This window comes from Antechinus flavipes, chromosome 3 (genome assembly GCF_016432865.1).
Source record: "Antechinus flavipes isolate AdamAnt ecotype Samford, QLD, Australia chromosome 3, AdamAnt_v2, whole genome shotgun sequence".
Classification (NCBI taxonomy): domain Eukaryota; kingdom Metazoa; phylum Chordata; class Mammalia; order Dasyuromorphia; family Dasyuridae; genus Antechinus; species Antechinus flavipes.
The window spans coordinates 575,117,762-575,130,169 of NC_067400.1; positions in this window are offsets into that span (position 1 = coordinate 575,117,762).

The window sequence follows — 12,408 nt, forward strand, 5'->3', positions numbered from 1 at the left end:
TAATATAAAGCAGCAGTCATCAAAACCATTTGGTACTGGCTAAGAAATAGAGAAGTTGATCAGTGGAATAGATTAGGCTCACAGAACAAAATAGCCAATGACCATAACAATCTAGTATTTGACAAACCCAAATGCCCCAGCTCTTGGGATAAGAATTCACTATTTGAAAAAAACTGCTGGAAAAATTGGAAACTAGTATGGCAGAGAGTAGGCATAGACCCACACTTAACACTACATACCAAGAAAAGGCTGAAATGGGTTCATGATCTAGACATAAAGAATGATATTATAAACAATTAGAAGAATATAGGATAGTTTGCCTCTCAGATTTGTGGAGGAGGAAGGAATTTGTGACCAAAGAAGACCATTATTGATCATAAAATAGATAATTTTGATTATATTAAGTTAAAAAGTTTTTGTACAAACAAAATGCAGACCAGATTAGAAGGGAAGCAGTAAACTGGGAAAACATTTTTATATCCAAGGAGCTGATAAATGCTTCATTTCTAAAATATATAGAGAATTGATTCAAATTTATAATAGTTCAAGCCATTCTCCAGTGGATAAATGGTCAAAAGATATGAACAGATAATTTTCAGATGAAGAAATTGAAACTTTTGTAGCCACTTAAAAAGTGCTCCAAATCATTAAATTGATCAGAAAAATGCAAATTAAGACAACTCTGAGATACCACTACTCACCTGTCAGATTGACTAGAATGACAGGAAAAGATGACGAATGTTGGAGGGGATGTGGGAAAACTGGGACACTGATACATTGTTGGTGGAGTTGTGAACCCATTCAGCCATTCTGGAGAGCAATTTGGAATTATACTCAAAAAGTTACCAAACTGTGCATACCCTTTGACCCAGCAGTGTTTGTACTGGGCTTATACCCCAAAGAGATACTAAAGGAGGGAAAGGGACCCACATGTGTAAAAATGTTTGTGGCAGCCCTTTTAGTGATGTCAAGAACTGGAGAATGAATGGATGCCCATCAATTGGAGAATGGTTGAGTAAATTATGGTATAGGAATGGTATGGAATGTTATTGGTCTATAAGAAACAATCAGCACGATGATTTTAGAGAGGCTTGGAGAGACTTACATGAACTGATGCTGAGTGAAATGAGCAGAACCAGGAGATCATTATACACAGCAACAACAAGATTATAAGACGATCAATTCTGATAAACATGGCTCTCTTTAATGAAAGGATTCAAACCAGTTCCACTTGTTCAGTGACGAAGAGAGCCATCTACACCCAGAGAGAGAACCGTGGGAACACAACATAGCATTCTCACTCTCTCTGTTGTTATTTATTTATATTGGATTCAACATGTATTGGACTACCTGCCAGCTAAGGGAGTGGGTGAGGGGAAGGAGGGGGAAATTCGTAACAAAAGGTTATGCAAGGATCAATGTTGGAAAAAATTACTCATGTTTTATAAATAAAAAGCTTTAATTAAAAAAAGCCATGGGAATTCAACAAGGAGTGTGTGTGGTCATCAAGGGGAGATGGATCGATGTCAGCTTTGTGACCAATTTCTATGTGAGACCTTCACTTATCTCTGGGCCTGCCAGTGTTCTCTTCCTCCTCCAATTACCTCATGATTACTCACTTGTGCAAATGGTGTGGCCCTTAGCAAAATGTAAATAAGGGCAGGCACTGCTTTTTTATTTTTATTTTTATTTTGAATTCCCAAACTCAGTGTTTGGCAGACAGTAGGAGCTTTGTAGAATTTTGTTATTGAGTGGAGGAACAAAGCGTGAAATGAGGATTCAAAGACTATTCAAGGGGTCAGTGAAGTGAAAGAGGCTTACTGAGAGGATGGTGAAAACCCAAGAGCTCATTGGAAATGTTAGCATTTATTAAAGTCAATGGAGTGGAGCAAATAGACAGCATAGTGAATAAAGCACTAGCTTGGAGTCAGGAGGACCTGAATTCAAATCTGGCCTTAAATCAGGAAAGTCACCTACCTCCTATTGCCTCTCCCCTACCCCCAAAAAAAGTGAATGAAGTGAAAAGATAGAAGTTTAATGTTAAGTATGAAACTTCCTTCCAAGCTCAGGTAACCCTTGATCATGTCTCCAAATTGTATAAAAAGGGCTGAGTGCTTGGATTTCTGGGAGAAGGCAATGACCAATGGGATCCCATCTTATACAAGACAGTTAATGCAGTGGTTATTGCTGGGCCTAGAGTCAGGAAGAGCTGAATTCAAATTTTACCTCAGGTACTTATTAACTATATGATTCTGGTCAAGCCACTTTACCTCAATCTGCCTCAGCTTCCTCATCTTTAAAATGAAGATAATAATAGCACCTCATTGTCATTGTTCAGTTATCTTTGCTTCTTTGTGACCCCATGGAAAACAGCACACCAGGCCCTTCTATTCTCCACTATCAAAGTCTGTCCAAACTCATATTTGGTTGTTTCCATGACATCATCTATCCATCTCATCCTTTGCCATCCCCTTCTCAAGGAAACCTATCATATATGAGGGAACTTAGAGATTATTGTGTGAATCCTACTTTCATCAGAGTTGGCTCAAAGAGGAAACAATTGACATATTTGTTTTACACAGATTCTTCTCTCACTGCCATCCCTTTCTCCTTTTGCCTTCAATCTTTCCCACTCTCAGGGTATTTTCAATAGTCCCAACTTCTCCTGATGTGACCAAAGTATTCAAGTTTCTTCAGTGTCAGTGTATGACCTTCCAATGAACAGTCTGAATTAATTTCTTAAGTATTGACTGATTTGACCTCCTTACTGTCTAAGGGACTCTCAAACATACCATAGCTCCATTATTTAAAATTGTTGATTCTGTGGTAACAAACTTTCTTTATACTCCTTCTCTTACAGCCGTACATTGCTGGAAAAACAGATCTTTTTCTATATGGACCTTTTGTTGGCAAGGTGATGTGTCTCTGTTTTTTAGTATTCTATCCAGATTTTCCATAGTTCTCCTTGCAAGGAGCAAGAATGTTTTAATTTCGTGGCTGCAGCCTCTGTCTGCAGTGATCTTTGATCCCAAGAATATAAAATCTGACATTGTTTCCATTTCTTCTCCTAGTATTTGCCAGGAAGTGATGGGACCAGTTGCCAAGATCTTGGGTTTTTTATGTTAATTTCAAGTCATTTTTTTATACTCTTCTCTTCCAGCCTCATCAAAAGGCTTCTTAATTTTTCTTCTTTTTCTGCCATCACAATGGTATCATCTACATAATTAAGACTTCTGATATTTCTCTCAATACCTTAATTCTGGCTTTTAATTCATCCAGCCTGGCATTTTCCACGATGTTCTTGGCATATAAGCTAAATAAATAAGATGACACTATATAGTTTTGTTATGCTCCTTCCCAATCTTAAATCAATCACTTGTTGCATATTGAGCTCTAACTTTTGCTTCTTGGCCCACATACAGGTTCCTCAGGAGATAAGTAAGATGATCTGGGACTCCCATCTCTTTGAGGACTCGACACATTTTGTTGTGATGCACATAGAAGTTTTAATGTAGTCAACGAAGCAGAAGCAGATATTTCTGGGAGTCCCCTGCTTTCTCCATAATCCAGTGGATGTCAGCAATTTTGTCTTTAGTTCCTCTGTCTCTTCAAAAACCAGCCAGTTCTTTGGGTAATTTTTGGTTCACATATTACTGAAGTCTATGCTTGTAGAAGCATAACTTTGCTGGCATGTGAAATGAGTGCAATTGTTTGGCAGTCTGGATCTTTGGCTTTGCCCTTCTCTAGGACTGAAACTTAAATTGATCTTTTCCAATCCAATGGCCACTACTGAGTTCTCCAAATTTGCTGGCATATCAAGTCCAGCACTTTTCCTGCATCAGCTATTAGGATTTTAAATAGCTCAGATGGAATTCTGTGACTTCCACAAGACTCATTTTACCAACATTTTCTAAAACCTATTTGACTTCATTCTCCAAGATACATGGCTCTACATCATTAATCACACCGTTGTGGTTATTGTCCCATATTGGTATATGGGAAGATCTTCCTTGGATGGGTTGTGTGCTCTTGCCACCTCTTCTTAATCTCCTTTGCTTCTGTTAGATCCCTACCATTTTTGTTGGGATATAGGGTGTGTTCAGGGAAGACTGGCACCTCTAGTGTGGGGACTTATGGAGCCCTGTTCAGGGCTGATTTCCACTTTTGGTGTCCACCTGACTCACCTGACTCTCACCTGTGACAAACCTGAAAGAGCTTTTGCTGTGAGAGAACTCAGCAAGTATCACACACAAATAGCGGTCCCCAGTGAAATAAGGCTGGCAACATACCAAAATCAGAGTTGGGTGTGTGTTTTTCTGGAGTGGCTGCAGTGATGAGCAGCAGCATCAAGCTGGTTTATGTTTAACCAATCTAGTCAGTAAGCATGTATGCCTCCAAAAAGAATGAATGAAAGGCTCATGACAATATGATTGCCACTTGCAGGAAAATGTCATTCCATCATCAGTGTTTGTGCTCCCACCATGACACCCTGATGAGGTCAAAGAAAAATTTTAGGAAGACCTGGAAACTCATCATCAATGTGCCAAAAGATGATAAGCTTATAATTCTGGGTGACTTTAATGCCAGAGTACTGAGATGAATGAAAAATCTGAAATCAAGAGTTTATGGGTAATTAATAATCAATTTATTAGTTAGGCTAGCTGATAATAAATTAATGGTCAGTGGTCTTTCTTGGTAACCAAAGACAAACCATGGGTGCCCTGACAGGTAAAAATCAATCCTGATTGGTAAATATTTAATGAGGGATAGGTTTTCAAATAAGGAAGTGGGTATCCTTTAGCTACTCTTATTAACAACATGGCTTGATTATGGAACACAGCTGCTTCCAGCAATCTGGATAAAAGAATGCATCTCTACCAAAATCACTTTGGTTTGGTTTTCTTCTTCATGATATGGGTTATACTAAACTCCAATGAAGGGATACAAGAACATAGGTTTAGTGCTTTGGAGGAGGAATTCATCTAGAATTCTGTTCATATATTCTAAAGAGCAGAAATGTTTTCTAGTTGGGTGAAATCTAGAGCAAGATTGAAGAGCACATTCCCAAAGAATTAGAGCAATCTTATTTATCAGCACTATTCTTCAGAGACTGACTGACTGACAGGGTCTGGTCCCTGAATAGACAGAAATAGAAAAATCCTTAATCCTCATTATTAGAATAATAGAAAGTAACAATCGCTCTTAGTTGGCATAGACTGTCACCTATGGAAGGGAGACTTTGTGAGGAATGGATCTGAGAACAGCAACATCAATGATCATTTATTATCAAAGACTTGTGCATCTCATGACCTTATCAGGAACATTGCCCTCTGTTTATCTAAACAGCACCCTAATAGCAAACATTGGCATTTAATAGATTGTGTCATTGTAAGGAGAAGAGATAGATGGGATATAAGACTAATGAAAACTACGTGGGGTGCAGAGTGCTGGACTGATCATAGACTTATCTTCTTTAAGCTAAACATTCACATTCACAAAAGTAGTGGCTCCAAGACAAGATGAATACCAGAAGACTTTACTTTAAGAGATTAAAGTGCTTTTCCATGAACCAATAATTTGTTGCTAACGTAGAGGGAAAATTGAGCCAACACTGTTTTTTTTTTTTTAATTTTTATTTAATAATTACTTTATATTGACACTCGTTTCTGTTCCGATTTTTTTTCCCTCCCTCCCTCCACCCCCTCCCCTAGATGGCAAGCAGTCCTTTATATGTTGGATTTGTTGCAGTATATCCTAGATACAATATATGTTTGCAGAACTGAACAGTTCTCTTGTTGCATAGAGAGAATTGGATTCAGAAGGTATAAATAACCCGGGAAGAAAAACAAAAATGCAGATAGTTCACATTCGTTTCCCAGTGTTCTTTCTTTGGGTGTAGCTGCTTTTGTCCGTCATTTATCAATTGAAACTCAGGTCTCTTTGTCAAAGAAATCCACTTCCATCAAAATATGTCCTCATACAATATCGTTGTCGAAGTGTATAATGATCTCCTGGTTCTGCTCATTTCACTTAGCATCAGTTCATGTAAGTCTCGCCAGTCCTCTCTGTAATCATCCTGCTGGTCATTTCTTACAGAACAATAATATTCCATAACATTCATATACCACAATTTACCCAGCCATTCTCCAATTGATGGGCATCCATTCATTTTCCAGTTTCTAGCCACTACAAACAGGGCTGCTACAAACATTTTGAGCCAACACTGTTAGCGATAGTACAGCAGAAAAGGAGTAAGTAGCTTTCATAGATTTAGTGTATAGCACTGAATTTACTCATTTGAGCCAGATTATGATGCCCTTTTATGATGTCTATTTATAAATCAAAGACTTATGGTAAAGTCCGATTCTTCTAATGCAGCAAAATAACTGTATGGATATGTTGTATTGTATTTATTGTACATATTATATATTATATATTGTATTTGTATTATATTGTATTTAAGATATACTTTAACATATTTAACATGTATTAGTCTACCTGCCATCTGGGGGAGGAGGTAAGGGGAAGGAGAGGAAAAGTTGGAACAAAAGGTTTTACACTTGTCAATGCTGAAACATTACCCACGCATATATCTTGTAAATAAAAATCTATAATTTAAAAAAAAGGCTTATGGTGCATCTCAACTACTTAGCACTGACCGAGCCACTTTGACTAATGATAAGGACATGATTCTGTAGAGATGAGCTGAATACTTCCATAGTCAACACAGTCAACATAGTCAACTCCAGAAGAAATGCCAAAAGAACAGAGCTCTATAGACAATTTTCATTGATTTGGCCAAGGCCTGAGGACTTGTGAAAAATCATGATAAAATTTGGTTGCCCAGAGAAATTCATCAGTATTGTAAGTCAATTTCATGACAACATGTTCTGGATAATAGGTGATGCTCTCAAGTTTTCCCAGGCACCAATGGAGTGAAGCAAGACTGTGTGTTTGTTTGCTTGCTTCCGATTTTTTTAGCATGATGTTTTCTGTTATGTTATCAGATGCCTTCAGCAAGAATAAAAAAGGTATTAAGGTCAGCTACCGTGGTGATGTTAATTATTTAGCTTGAATTAGCTTGAAAAGGATACAAGACAAGACTAAAGTGGAGAGAGAGTTGGTGCACCACTTTTTGTCTGAAAATGCTTGTGTGGGAACAGCTAGGTGGCATAGTGGATAGAGCGCCAGCCCTGAAGTCAGGAGGACCTGAGTTCAAATCTGACCTAGACACTTAATACTTCCTAGCTGTGTGACCCTGGAGAAAGAAAGAAAGAAAGAAAGAAAGAAAGAAAGAAAGAAAGAAAGAAAGAAAGAAAGAAAGAAAGAAAGAAAGAAAGAAAGAAAGAAAGAAAGAAAGAAAGAAAGAAAAAGAAAGAAAGAAAGAAAGAAAGGAAGGAAGGAAAGAAAGAAAGAAGGAAAGAAAGAATAAAAGAAAAGTCTTGCATAATTAGAGCACTCTGAGATTTGATGCAACAGATTATGGATCGATTCTCTTCTGCTTGTGCAAATTTTGGCTGGACTATTAACAGTAGAAAAACAGAAAGTCTCCACTAACCAAAATCATCCCATCCATACATGGAACCATTGGTTAGGGGGAATGGAGAAATTTTGAATGTTGTGATGAAGTTAATTTACTTACTCAGTATAATTACCCAGAATGTCCTCAGAGGATGAGGTTGATACACACATTGCTAAAGCGAACCCACTGTTTGGGAGATTCTGAAGGAAAACTTTGGAGAGAAGAGGTGTTAGGATGCTTACCAGAGGTGTACAGAGCTGTTATGCTGGCTGACATTGTTGTTGTGGGCCAGCACCATATTAGGAAACTGAATCATTTCATTTGAATTGGAAAATTCTGAAGATCACCTGACAGGAAAAAGTGCCAGATACTGAGGTTTTTTCTCAAGCTGAACTGCCAAACCTTCAAATTCTACTGCAGATAACACCACTCTGAAGGGCTGATCATGTTCATTGTTCAAATGCCAAATGTATATTTGCTTAAAAGACTATTTTATAGAGAACTTACACAAAGCAAGCATTCTCACAGGGGTCAGAAGAAGTGATATAAGGGCACTCTCAAGGTCTCTCTGAAGAACTTTGGAATCAATTGTGAGACATGGAAGGCTGCCCTAGGACTACCCAGCATGGTGTACCTGCATCAAAGAAAGTACTGTGTGCTCTCTGTGCAAAGCAGAATTTCAGAAGCTCAAAAGAAACTCAAATTGAGAAACATTTCTATTTCAAATATGGACTATTTGTGCCTGTCCTGTGGTACAATCTTCCAAGCTTATAATGATCTGATCAGCCATAATTGGAAACACTGCACTTTGACCCCGACATTGTGATTTCATTTTGGTTCTCTTTAAGCATGAAGAACAGCAACCAAACATTTTTATCTTTTATCATGCCCACTTTTGCCTGAAACATTCCCTTGATATCTCTAATTTTATTGAAGAGCTCTCTTATCTTTCCCATTTTATTGTTTTCTTCTATTTCTTGGCATTGCTCAAAGGAAACCTCATCTCTCTGCTATTCTCTGGAATTTTGCATTCAGCTGGGTATATTTTTTTCCTTTCTCCTTTTCCTTTTGCTTTCCTTTGTTTCTGGGCTATTTATAAAGTCTCATCAGACAGACATTTTGCTTTCTTGCTCTTCATTTTCTTTGGAATGCTTTTTACTGCTGCCTCCTGCAACATTGCAAACCCCTCTCATAGTTCTTCAGAAACTCTATATATCAGGTCTAATCCCTTAAATCTATTTACCACCTCCATTTCTTATTCATAAGGGATGTTATTTAGGTCATATCTACACAGTCTGATGGTTTTCCCTGTTTTCAATTTCAGTCTGAATTTTGCAATAAGAAACTCATGATCTAAGCCCACAGTCAGCTCTGGATCTTGTTATAACTGATTGTATAGAGCTTCTCCACCTTTGGCTGCAAAGTATACAATCAATCTGATTTCTATATTAACCATCTGGTGATGTCCATGTGTAGAGTCCCATTAGGCACTTAATGAATGCTTATTCCTGTTCTTTCCTTATCGTCGCTCAAAGATGAGTAAGATTTTTCCCAATCCTTCCTTCCCTCTGCCTGCCCTGTCTTTCCCATGCCCCTTGGCTAAGTAGTTCTTTACCATCTTTGCCAGAGAGTAGGGGTAGGGGTGAGGAGGAGGTGACTCTCCCCTCTGTTCACCCTCCCTTTGGGATGACCATGGACAGCAGAGCTGGGGATGACCTGGTGCCAGATCTCCCTCTCCCCCAGGGCTGGGTCTTTGAGATTTGCCAGAGGAAGAAGGGAGAAGGACATGGGAGGCAGGATCCTACTGTCAGTGAGTCACCCCAGCTCCCTGGCCTTAAGCAGGGGGCAGAGACTAAGGTCTGGGCATCTGTTCTAGGCAGGCAGCCCTGGCATGAGAGAGGCGACATCTGGAAACTGGGAGAGAGAGGAGGCCCCAGAGCCCAAGGGAGGTTAATTTCCTCTAATAGGAGCTGATTAGGAGCAGTCAAGGTCTGGCTGCTAGGGGAAAGGAGGGGCTGAGTGTAGGAGGCAGCAGAATCCAGAAAATATTTCCTTGGCAATCCATCTTCCAAGGGAGCCAAAGAACTTTAAGGAGAGAAGCATGGACTAGCTAGGACCAAACCCCAGATAACCCCAGCCAGAAAAAACTACTTCAGGCTAGAATGTCCCGGGCACTTGGGAGGATCAACTTTCTTTTAAAAAATTATTGCATTGGGATGAATATAGGTCATGGCCCCTCCCTCTGCCTCTTTTAATTATAAAATTATTATTAAAATAAATTCATACTTATCTTTTGTTTTTATATCCCATAAATTTCCCACTTTAACTCTCCCTCCTCTAGAAAATCATCCTATAGGATAATATTTTTAAAGGAAAAGAAGAGAAGAAAATCAGCGAATCTGAAGAAAAACATGAGAAAATTTGACAATCTGTGCAACATTTAGAACCGAAAGACCTCCTAGGTCTACAAAACAGTTGGGTGAGGAAGAGGAGTCTGCTTATAGTTCTTCTTTATATATGAGAGCTCTTTTATGTCTTCCATGAAGGGATGGATGAGTGGAGGAGATAATAGAGGGTCAACAGAGGTCAAATTTGTTCTTAAAAATCTCACCACAACTGGTCAGTTGTTCTGTCAGGGATTTTCTTTCCATTTACATTGCTGTAATCCTGGCATATATTGTTTTCTGGCTCTGCTTCCTTCCCTCTGCACTAGTTCACGTCCATCTTAACAGGCTGCTCAGCAATCATCACATTTGTCATTTCTACAGCACAGTAATATTCCATTATATTCATGTATCACAGTTTGGCCATTCCCAATCGACCGGCATTTACTTTGTTCCCAGCTCTTTGCCACCACAAAAAGTGCTGCTATAAATATTTCCTGCGATGGTTTTTATAAATCCTGCTTGTGTGAATGATATATGCTTTGGTGCAAACCTATTTATTTATTTTATTTTTCAAAGACATCCCATCGTAAGTGGTCAAAACCCAAACTATCAGTGATGATATTTTTAAATGCTCTGAATCACTAATAATTAGAGAAATGAACATTAAAACAACTCTGAGGTTCCATATCACACCTATCTGATGGCAAAGATGACAAAAAGAAACATGACAAATGTTGGAGGGACCGTGGAGAAAAAAGCACTCATGTGCTCTCTTGCTAGGCTTGACACCGTTTGCAGGTGATTAATAAATACTAGTTGAAAGAGTGGCCATGAATTGGTTCAGCCATTCTGGAAAGCCATTGGAACTATTCCACAAAAGTTTCTGAATTGCATATTACTTTTGACCCAATTATACCACAACTAGGTCTATACTCCAAAGATATGAAAGAAAGAAAAGAAGGACCCAAATGTACAAAAATGTTTTTGTAGTAGTGGAAACTGAAAGAATGCCTGCCATTTGGGCAAATTATGATATGTGAATGTAATGGAATATTATTGTGCCATAAGAGATGACAAAATGGATAGTTTCTCTATGAATTGATGCTAAGTAAAGAGAATTGAACTAAAAAGAACAATTTATATAATAATAATATTAATTTGTTGTTAATGTTTTGAGTGATATCCAATTCTACATGATCCTATTTGGAGTTTTCTTGGCAAAGACACTGGAGAGGTTTGCCATTTTCTTCTTCAGGTCATTTGGCAAATGAGGAAACTGAGGCAGAAAGGATGAAGTGACTTGCTGAAGGTCACACAATTAGTGAGTTTCTGAGGCTGGATTTGAATTCACAAAAAAATACTATCTAATTCCAGGCCCAGAACTACACCACCTAATTACCTACAACAATATTACAGAAGGAAAAAAGTTGTTTGTTTGGTTTTTTTTCTGAGCACTATTATAGAGAAAAATGACTTTGAAGGACTTTAGAACTCTGATTTATGCAATGAAAAATCCTGAGTCCAGAGAACTGATGATGACTCATCCTACCTATCTCCTGCCATAGAGGTGATGAATTTAAAATCCAGAATAACATGGATATTTCTGGACCATCCCAATGTTGGAATTTGTTTTGTTAGATTTGCTTTGAAGGATTTGATTTTTCAATTTTTAAAAATTATTTAGTTGAGGAGACTAGCGGCAGGGAAAAAACAAAGGTTTGTAAAAAATAAAAAATAAAAACAAATAGGTCTCATCCTAAAAGTATAATATTTCTTTATAATAAATAATTTACTGATGACTTTTTTAAAATACTGTCATTTTCCAATAATAATTACAGCTAACAGTCATATAATGCATTAGAATTTACAAAACAAAAAAAAATATGTTCTCTCATTTGATCCTCACAAAAACCCTATAAAATAGGTGCTATTGTTAGCACTCAGGGAATCAAAGAGATTAGATGACTTGCCTAGTTTCACACAGTGAGGGAGTGTCCAAAGAAGAATTTGAACTTCTGACTCCAGTCTAGTACTCATAGATTATAGCATACTCAATTCCAATAATCTTGTGATAAAGAGGGCCATCTACACCCAGAGAGAAGACTGTGGGAACTGAGTATAGATCACAACAAAGCATTTTCATTCTTTTTGTTGTTGTTTGCTTGTATTTTCTCTTCTTTCTCATTTTTTTCCTTTTTGATCTGATTTTTCTTATGTAGCATATTTGTGGAAATATGTATAGATGAACTGCACATGTTTAACATATATTGGATTATTTGCCATCTAGGGAAGGGGATGGGAGGAAGGGAGGGAAAAATTTTGGAAGACAAGGTTTTACAAGGGGCACTGTTGAAAATTATCCATGTTTATTTTGAAAATAAAAAGCTTTAATTAAAAAAAAAGATTATAGCATACCAACCTCCAAATAATTACCTCCTCCCCTACCATCACCACCACCAGCCCAGAAAGGAAGCAGAATTAAGATAAATCCAAAGCTTG